Source organism: Apium graveolens, chromosome 2, assembly GCF_009905375.1.
Source record: "Apium graveolens cultivar Ventura chromosome 2, ASM990537v1, whole genome shotgun sequence".
Classification (NCBI taxonomy): domain Eukaryota; kingdom Viridiplantae; phylum Streptophyta; class Magnoliopsida; order Apiales; family Apiaceae; genus Apium; species Apium graveolens.
Genome location: NC_133648.1, coordinates 313,522,395 through 313,531,174, shown reverse-complemented (window position 1 = coordinate 313,531,174; position 8,780 = coordinate 313,522,395). Strand labels below are relative to the sequence as shown.

Here is an 8,780-nt window from a genome sequence, read left to right as displayed (position 1 = left end):
TCCGGTCCGTAATATAACTTCGGTCCGGTTCGGTCCAAGAAAAATTGACTATTCGGTTTTTCGGTCTATTCGGTTCGGTCCGGTTTTGGACCGAACCGACCGAATGCTCAGCCCTAGGTGTAGACGCACCTGTATTCTGGACATAATTTTCAGACTTTTCGTCTTGCTGAATTTGGGGGCTTGCGACCTTTTCGGATCTCAAGGTGATGGCGTTCACCTGTTCTTTAACTTCCCTCTTGCCCGGATTGGCTTCTGTATCACTAGGAAGTGTTCCTGATGGTCGATTCAATAAGGCGTTAGCAATTTGTCCAGTTTGATTCTCCAGAGTCTTGATAGAAACCGCCTGGCTTTGGCATATAAGAGCCTGGTTTTTGCACATAAGTCGCGACTCCTCCAATTCATATTTTTCATTTGAAGATTGACCTGTACCTCCATAAGTTTATTGTTGAAGTTGGAGTTATTGTCTTGGTGCATATTGCGGTTGTTGAAAACCAGGAGGGTTGAATTGCTTTGTTGCATACTGCTGATAAGGCTATTGCATCGCACTCTAATTTTTACTCCAGCTGAAGTTAGGATGATTCCAGTTGTCAGGATGATAAGTGGCTGGAACTGGTTGTCGTGATCACTGAAAGTTGCTCACAAACTGAGTTGATTCACTAGATATAGCGCATTGCTCCGTCGCATGTGAAACTGCACACAGCTCACAAACACTGGTTAACTGATTAACACCATAGTTAGCCAGAGAATCGATCTTCATAGACAACGCCTTTAGTTGAGCAGTGATAGCCGTAGCTGTATCCACTTCCAGAACTCCTGCCACCTTTCCCTGTGGCAATCTCTGGGTTGGATACTGATATTCATTAGTAGCCATCAGTTTAATTAGACCAGAAGCTTCCTCATAGCTCTTTGCCCATAATGCTCTACCTGATGCTGCATCAAGCATGGGTCTAGATTATGCTCCCGAACCATTGTAAAAACAATTGATGATCATCCAATCAGGCATTCTATGATGAGGATATTTCCTAAGCATCTCCTTGTAGCGCTGCCAAGCTTCACATAGAGTTTCTCGCGATTGCTGCACAAATTGAGTAAGAGCGTTCCTGAGTGCAGCCGTCTTCGCCATAGGGAAGAATTTGGTAAGAAACTTCTGAGAAAGATCCTCCCAAGTAGTGATAGAACCAACTGGTAAAGAGTTTAACCAACTCTTAGCCTTGTCCCTCAGAGAGAATGGAAATAGTCTCAGTTTCACAGCATCTTCAGAAACATTATTGAACTTGAAGGTGTCGCAGATATCGATGAAATCTTTAATGTGCATGCTGGGATCTTTCGTTGGAGAACCCCCAAATTGGATTGAATTCTGCACCCATTGAATCATGCTAGCCTTGATTTTAAAAGTATTATCCATGATGGCTGGTCTAACAATGCTAGACTAAATGTCATTGATCTTTGGTTGAGAATAATCCATCAATACTTTCGTTGCTACTGGTTCTCCCATTGCAATGATAACTAGAGTACCTGAAACACATGACTAAAGTAAACCTTGTAAGTAAGAGAGTCCGAGTCAGTGAACTTTAACGACCACTGATGTCAAGCACATAAACTAAAAATTAACACCGAGTCCCCGGCAGCGGCGCCAAAAACTTGTTAGAATGAAAATACGCGCTAAAATTACATGTAAATATACGCGTTCGCAAGTAGACTGGTTTAGGTTAACTTCAATTTATGCACTTATGCAACAATGTATGGTTATCGCTCAATGCTAAGACAATAACAAGTTGAGATATTTATAACTAAGATTAAACTAACATGTAATTAACTAAGAATGAAAGTGATTGAATTAACTATATGAGACAAACATGAGATTCTAACTTCATTAAATACTTCATTCAAAGTCATTGTTATTAACCATAGCATGCAATGGTGATGACAACTAATCAGATAACATGAAACTAGTAAACGCCAACTTTCGTTGTACGAATACCCTACTACCAGACATCCACAAAAGAGATAGAAGCTGAATAGACACCAATTATGTTGAGACCCTATATGTCTATAGATTTTGGCAATATAAAGGTTTAATGCGCAAGTTATCTATCGTGATTACATAGGGCAAGTAAGATGGTTAAAATTACCTATGAATCATGCATAACAATTATACTTGAACCTATGCTAGCATGGCAAGTTCTAAATCTCTATATTCACTTTCGCTTCAATAGAGATTAATACACTATCTTATATGTTAGCTACGCACATAAGAAGAATAAGCACAACCAATACTATGATATCAATCAATCACCACACACCAAGATATTGAAACAAATTAACTATAGAAATCCATAAGTAAATCTGTTAGGACCCCACAATAACGATTAGTTCATAAACGAACTCATCGTCACCATGGGTTCCAATGAAAGCATGATATAAAACAATATAAGAGTATTAGGGTTCAAAGACAAATCGAAAACAAGAATCCAAGTATCAAATATACTAAAGAAAGCAAAAGTCTTCTTCTCCGTAGCCTTCTTGTGCTCTCTAGGTCTTCGTATTTCTCTCCCCTGTCTCCTTGCTCGTAGTTGTTAAAAATGTCTTTATATATATATATATAGGCTTCTGGACGACCTGGGCTTCAAATTCTTCGAATTCAAGTCATATCAGGATTCAGCGAAAATGACCAGGCGCGACCGCCCTCAAATCCAGCGCGACCGCTCTCAAATCCAGCGCGACCGCTCCAAAGTGTAGCGTGGCCGCCCTGACCTTCTGAAATTTCCTGATTTTTCTTATTTCTTCTATATCTTGATTTCCGTTTGTCAGAATTTGGCGATCCAATAGTTCACGCGAAGCTATCGAGATGTTCTTCAACATGAGAATGGCTTAGGCTTCAAATTCTTAACTTCTTTCAGTATATTACCTTGAAAAGCTCATTTATTCATCCAACTAATGTCTGAGATGCAAAAACACAAAAAACATATCAAAAATATTAAAAACTTGAGTCCAACACACCAACTTAAGCCTGTAATGAAGCGTTCCAAGTAGATATAAAATCCTCTTATTAATAGAACTTCTAAAGTCATTCTGCTTAAATCTATTCCTTCTCTAATGGCTCATAGTTTCTGTTCAAGATGGCCAGGATGAGCTAGCGGGAACTTTAGGTTACCTCCTCAGCTTCATAGTATTTATCATGTAGCTGCAAGTCATTTATCAATTTATTGAACCTTCAAAAACTTCAGTGATTCCTTCTTCTGGTTTAGCCATAAACCTCTCATACTGAGAAACCAGAATCCTCCTTTAGTTTGACCTAACTTCCTATGTTCCTACACATAAGATCTCTATGTTTTCCAGATCTGTTTGGCTATGTCACAGTTGATAATGTTATTGTACATTACACTGTCAAGCGACTTTATCAAGATTAGCTGCAAGCCACTATCCAGATAAACTTTTTCTTTTTCAGGTTCAGTATATTCTGAAGGATCTTTAGGAGCATAATGTGCTGGAATGACCATGTCCCCATCTGTAGATTCCTCAACTCTTACCATGGGAGTGAAAGGCCCATTCTTGAGGATCTGAATGTATAATGGATTGGTCATCCCGATGAACAACAATATTTTCTTTTTCCATAGTGTGTAGTTAGATCTGTCAAAGGTAGGAAATTTGATACTGCTAAGCCTGTGTTGTGAGTAATTGTAGTTCGATACTGAATCTCTTTGGGATATTAATAAATTCTCAAATTTTCGATGCTTAATGCTTAAGTTATTATTATCGTTAAAATAATTAATTAATTCAATTTTGAAGAATTTAAATTATTTTTATGTGTTTCATATTTATTTTTTAGATATATCTTATTTGAAATTTGATAGATTAAATTTAAATTTTAATATTAAAATTTAAACGAATTTATGTTTTGATTTGAATTTGATATAAATATTTGGATTTGAATCAAAAATCTGTTGCAGTCCTCGTTTGCTAATAAGTTCAAGTAAGTGTCCGGTAATAAATAGTCCTATTATGTATTTTTATTAATATTTCTACGAATATATAAAAAAATTGATCCTTTTCAATTTAAAATTTGTTCAATTGTTGTTTTCTACAAAAAATATTGAAATTTAATAATATATGTCTAATTAAATGCATACTATAAGTAAAATAATAATGAAAATCATCCAATATATATCAATACTATATTATTATTAGAGAAACATGATTTCGTTTGTTCGGTTGGTGTTAGGTAATGAATCCATCACAGAGGGGGGTAAATGTGTTTTGGACAATTTTAATGGCTTTTTGATTTACTTAAACTTTGTTGTGCAAGACATGCATGTACTATAACAAGACTAAGTCAAATTGACAACCCTAAGTAAGTTGTATTGTTATATTAGTTTGCATTTTATATTATAACATTTAAAGTCTGTAAAAATGTCAAAGAACAGACTGGAGTCTTTTTCTTTAAATAATATAAAGCCTAAGAATTCTATCTGAAAGAAGATCAAGAAGATCATGCCTTATAAGAATTATGAAGAAGATTGGAGTTGAATAAATCTGTTTTTAGAAAAATATTCTAAGTCAAGATCTCTACAAGTCACCGATTTAGTGTTATAGAGAAGTCATTCGAGAACTCCAGAATGACTTATAGAGAACTCTCGAAAGCTACTAGAGAACTCAGAGATATCGACAAGCCAAATTGAAGACATGAAGATTGGAGATATCGGCAAGTCATTTCTTCACTAGAGAACTCAGAGTTATCGACAAGTCAAATATCACTAGAGAACTCTGAGTTATTAACAAGTCAAAATTCACTAGAGAACTCAGAGATATCGACAAGCCAAAATTCACTAGAGAACTCTGAGTTATCGACAAGTCAAATATCACTAGAGAACTCTGAGTTTTCGACAAGTCAACAAGTCACTAGAGAACTCAGAGATATCGATAATTCAAAGTGAATACATGAAGTGGAGAGATCTCGACAAGCTAAATTCTCTTATAGAAGAAATCAGAGACCTCTACAAGTCAAATCATCTATGGAGTATTAGAGATCTCGATAAGCCAATATACTTATCGAGATGTTGAGTTCTCTATATGCCTAACTGGAGATCTCGAGGTAAAATCTCAAAGTATAAATTACAGACCAGTTCAATATCCAAGATTAACAATCAATAAACAATCCAACCAGTTGGATTAACAAGTCTACAAAAAGAAGCTTGAAGAGTGCGCAAGATCAAGGGTGAAGATTAACTGACAAAGGAAGATCAAAGTTAACACAGTATGCAAAGATATGCTAAGCCGGAAATTGAAGATATACTTTTCCTAAAATGGAATGATAAGTGACAGTTTACTAAAGTGAATAGCATCTCTTATGATGCACTGTGTAAACCAGTAGTTAACTATTATATAAAGTTAACATTGGTCCTTTGTTAGTTGTAACAATCAAGATCAAAAAATTCTTGCATTCTCTCAAGAAAGAAGCTAAGCTCTTTATCAACAAAGAGCCAAGAAATTTTGTAGCAAAATATTCTTAATTTTAAATATAAAATTAAGTGATTTTTAAAAGATCTGTGTTGTTTATTGTTGCATGTTTAATTTCAGTCTTAACACATTTTACTACAAGATTTGATTTATTTTGTTCACAACCATAAATATTTCAAGAGAAGCAGAAAAACATAATTCACCCTCCCCTGTGTGTATTATATTACCTAACAAACTTGGTGAACAAAGCAACTAAGAAATGTAACAATATTATGCTAACTAAACTAAAGATAGTGCACACAAAATTTCAAAACTCACTTAATTTTATATAAAAATCAAGCTAGTGTTTTGCTACAGATTTTCCACGTTCTTGATATGTTAAGAACTCAGCTTCTTTCTTGAGAGTTACAAGATTTTCTAGATCTATTTTGTTACATCTTAAACAAAGCATCCAATGTTTACTTTATAAAACAGTAAACAGATGTTTTACACAGTATGCAATAGCATGTATTAAACCCTACTTTAAGTTAACTAACACTTTCTATTTTTGGCTTAGTGTATCTTTTCAAATCGTGCATGTTTTTTACTTTTACTTTGACAGTTAATCTTGGCCTTTGATCTTTTACTCTCCAAGCTTCTTTTTGTAGACTTTTCAAATCAGTGATTGATTTGTTTGTTGATTGATAATCTTGGATATTTAACTTATCTGCATTCTGTACTTGAGTTTTATATCGAGATCTGCAATTTGTTATATAGAGAACTCAACATCTCGATAAGTATAATGGCCTATTGAGATCTCTTATTGCTCTATAGTTGTTTTGACTTATCGAAGTCTCTGAGTTCTCTATAAGAGAATTAGACTTGCCGAGGTCTCCAATCTTCATGTCTTCATTTTGGCTTATCGATATCTCTGAGTTCTCTAGTGAAGAAATGACTTGTCGATATCTCAGAGATCTCTAGTGATAATTTGACTTATCGATATCTCAGAGATCTCTAGTGATATTTTGACTTATCGATATCTCAGAGATCTCTAGTGATATTTTGACTTTTCGATTTCTCCAATCTTCATGTCTTCATTTTGGCTTGTCGGTATCTCTGAGACTTCTCTATAAGCTTTTCTTGACTTCTCGATAAGTCATTCTGGAGTTCTCGAATGACTTCTCGATAAGACTTAATCTGTGACTTGTAGATTTCTTGACTTAGAATATTTTGCCTAAAATATATTTATTCAACTCCAAGCTTCTTCACATTGTCTCTGAGGCATGATTTTCATGATATTCTTTTAGAGTTTATTCTTAGACTTGAGACTGTTTATAGAAAAATACTCCAGCATGTCTATTTACACTTTTACAGACTTAAGTGATACAATACAAAATGCAAACTTAGATTATCATACAACTTACTTAGGGCTGTCAATTTGACTTAGTCTTGTTATAGTATACACATGTCTTGCACAACAGTTGGTTAACACCTTCCTAAAAAATGCGTTAACACTTACTATGTTATTATAAGCGAAATATGGTTTTGTTTGGTCGGTTGTTAACACCTTCCTAAAAAATATGCTAACACCTTCCAAAATAAAGTTTAAACAAATATAATTTTATTAAAAAATAAATTAAGTATCTAATATAACTACAAACTCTACAAATTCTTATCCAACTTAATATCTAATTGTACTCAAATTATTTTTTACCTCTTTTATAGGAAATCAAACACTTTCAAAATTAATTTTAGTAATTCAAATTCTAATATAACAATATAATTAATAGATCAAGAAAAAAATTAAAAAAATATTTTTTTAAAAAATAATATCAAACTATCTATCTATACTATACAGTTATACGCAAAACATGACTTTGTTTGGTTAATTGCTTAACACTTTCAAAAAAAAGGCTAACACTTATCATTTTTTATTAAAAATTAAAAAATAAAATTCTACGCTACAGAGTATGCTGACTCAATGCATGCCTCTCCCTCTCGGCAAAAACATTTTCTGTTTATCCTGCAGATTAAAAATATATATAATTAATTAAAAAAATGCCATATAGACAAGCTATACATCTATTAATCCTCTCAAAGTTCCGACACTCAGCATACTTGCATGTCGTTGTCACAGGACTTTCTACTAAAAACCTATTTCATTGGCCATTTATATTAAAAACATATTTGGATCGCAAAATTAATAAATATTTTTCAAAAAATAAGGTTAATTAACTTATATTGAAAATAATATCATAAATTTTGAAAATTTAGTTATTTTATTTCATATTTTACCTTTTATAATAAAAAGTAAATATATAAATAAAAATAAATATTAAAATCAAGTCATTCATCGCACAAGTTATATGTTATTTTAAGCGTAATAGGCTATTCTAAGCGTAATAGGTTATGATTGGTTGTTTGGTTAATATATTTCTAAACAATAGTTAACACGACTTTCAAAAATATTATTAATATTAAAAATAAAAAAACATGTATTTTTTATTCTTCTAAAATTAATTCAAATTATAATTCTCTCTGAGTCAGGGAGAAAATAATCTCATAATCAATTAATTTTTAATAGTTAATACACATCAGATGAACACAAATATCATATTTAAAAATTAAATTAAAAATACATGAAATTGAAAAAAAAAACTTGCATTCTCTTACTGTCTTACATAGACCAACACGAAATAAGATTCCTTACATTGAAATAAGATTTCTTATGTTTAAGAAATACTGATAACTAAAAACTGGATGTTTTCGAAATAAAACGAAAATTTGAATTTAGGCTTTGTACACTAAAATTTTAGTTATAAAATAAAGAATTTATGGTATAAGTATTAAAATATGAGTAGCCATGTCATATTTTTAATATCTTTCAATTTTAATAATATAATATTGATATGTGATGGTATTATTAAATTTTAAAATAAATATATGAGAATCATTATATTCATTATTAACAATATTCTAAATCTTAATATTTTAAATATCCAAATTTGAATCCGTCAAAAGTATATTATAAAAAATATATGTATCATTAATTTCAATATTATATAATTATTATATTTTATTTAATTATTTTTTAGGGATATTCTCAAAGGTACCATCGTAAAATTGACTTATTCCACTGGTACCATCAATTTATTAACTTCTATCCGTGGTAACCCTGTACATTTGTTTTTTCAGTTGGGATACCACGTGTTAAGTAAAATTTAAGAGAATTGATTTTTGACTGGAAAATAAATCGTATATTTGAAATCTTTGCGGAAAATTAGATAAAATTGATTCTTAAATAATGTAAAATGGAGTCAATCTGAGTGAAATATTAATGGTCA

General features: G+C 32.1%; 1 non-coding gene across 1 annotated transcript; it reads left to right on the top strand.

The window, feature by feature from the left end:
• The first annotated feature begins 1,001 nt into the window (after positions 1–1,001).
• Positions 1,002–1,108, top strand: LOC141709226 (small nucleolar RNA R71). The gene has a single exon (XR_012569814.1). It is a non-coding gene; the product is annotated as a small nucleolar RNA R71 (small nucleolar RNA).
• Positions 1,109–8,780: the final 7,672 nt, after the last annotated feature.